At 52.9% G+C, this 1,687-nt stretch overlaps 1 long non-coding RNA gene across 1 annotated transcript; it reads left to right on the forward strand.

The window, feature by feature from the left end:
• Nucleotides 1–1,190, forward strand: LOC113941896. The gene is made up of 3 exons (XR_003525793.1): nucleotides 1–86; nucleotides 452–630; nucleotides 1,067–1,190. It is a non-coding gene; the product is annotated as an uncharacterized LOC113941896 (long non-coding RNA).
• The last annotated feature ends 497 nt before the right edge of the window (nucleotides 1,191–1,687 follow it).

Here is a 1,687-nt window from a genome sequence, read left to right on the forward strand (position 1 = left end):
TTCCTGTGGTGTGGGCCAGTGGAATTCCAAGAAAATGGACAAGGGCAGAACCTGTAAGAATTACCCCTAAGCCAGAGTCTCTCCTGGTAAGGCAAACCCAGTATCCTTTAAAATTAGGAAGCCAAGCTGCATTGGTTCCAGTAACAGCTAAATTTGCTCCTCATGGTTTGATAGTAGAATGTGAATGCAAGGACCTGTAAAGAAAGGAAATGGGAAAGCTGATTGATTCCTGGGGGCAGGGGCTGACAGACAGTGGCACTGGATGTTTGGTTGTGGTTGGGAATGAGCAGCTTGACCTCCCCAGGGTTGTCTGTGCTGGGGATGGGTTTGGGTCCTGTGTGGCCACAGGTCTGTGCAGCAGCTGGAGGCTGGGCAGGTTTGGGGGCTGTGGTGTGCCAGGCTCCTGAGTTTGTTGTCCCTGTTTCCTTTCAGTGTCCCCGTGTCCCTGCAGGCAGAAGAGCCCAGGCCTGAGCTGGCTGAGTGTTGGTGTGACCCACAGTGGGTGTCCCCTGCCCTCGGGACAGTCCCCAGAGCTCCCTTTGGCATCCCCTGCTGAAGGGTGGGAGCTGCCCAGAGCCAGCAGCATCCAGCTGGAGGATCCCAGAGGATGCAGCTGATGTTGTCTGGGAGGTAAGAGGTGGGGGTGCAGGAGCTGGCAGGGGTGTTTGCAGGCAGAGGGAGGGCAGGAGCAGGAGAATTGCAGCTGCCAGCAGCTGGGTCCGTGCTGGATGGAGTCGGGGCTGGGAAAGGGCCCTGAGTGTCAGGGCAGGGGAGAGCCCAGGGTGGCCCTGGGAGCCCTGGGGCTGTGAACAAGTGCAGTGGGCAAAGGAATGGGCACTGGAGAGCTGGGAAAACAGCTGGAGGAGTTGCAAGGAGAACCAGGAGACTGGAATCCAGGAGCAGCAGCTCCTTGTGTGTGTAGAAGCAGCTGTACTGCAGCCCCGAGTGAGGTGGAAAATGAACCTCAGGAGGCTGGGAACGAGTCCCCCAAACTGGTTAAAGTGGGATGGACTCTTCCCAAGAGTCTGAAAAGCTTTTCTTGTTTTTGTTTGTTCTGCTTTATCAGTTGAAAACAGAAGTGATTTTCAAGGTGTTGGCACTTGTTTTCCTGTGTCTTTGGTGAGGTGCTGACTCAGTACCTTTCCTGGAGCTGCTGTTGGATGAAGAGGTGCCCCCAATTGACCTGGAAGGTCCTGTTTTTTTCCCTGCTTCTCCCAGCTTGTCCAGGAGATGAAATTCCAATGCTACAGTCTAGATGGGTCATGGTTCTCCCAAAAGGAACCTTTGTGCCTTCAAGACAAGTTCTGTTGCCACTGGAACTGTTGCGGAAGTGGAGCATTGGCAGTGAGAGGCCTGGAATGATGTTGCTGTGGCACAGATGAAATGAGCAGTGATGGTGCAATTGGCTGTTTGCTCTTGAATGTGACTGTAAGAGCTGCAGGAGTGCAAGGTGTGTGTTCCAGTCCCCAGCATTTGGTTTGCACATGTCCTGCTCAGACACAGCTCCAACTTCCTCAGTCCTTAACACAACAGAGTGAGAATTAAGGACTGGCACTGTTAAGGTGATTGGTGTGACAGGGGTTAAACTGGAAAACATTGGGTAATTCCTCAGTTTGTCTATTTGCTAAACTCACCCAAAGCTGTGCTAGGAAGAGATGGAGTGGAAAAGTTGAGGCAGCAATGAAAT

Source organism: Corapipo altera, unplaced genomic scaffold (assembly GCF_003945725.1).
Source record: "Corapipo altera isolate COAL_440 unplaced genomic scaffold, ASM394572v1 58778, whole genome shotgun sequence".
Taxonomy (NCBI): Eukaryota; Metazoa; Chordata; class Aves; order Passeriformes; family Pipridae; genus Corapipo; species Corapipo altera.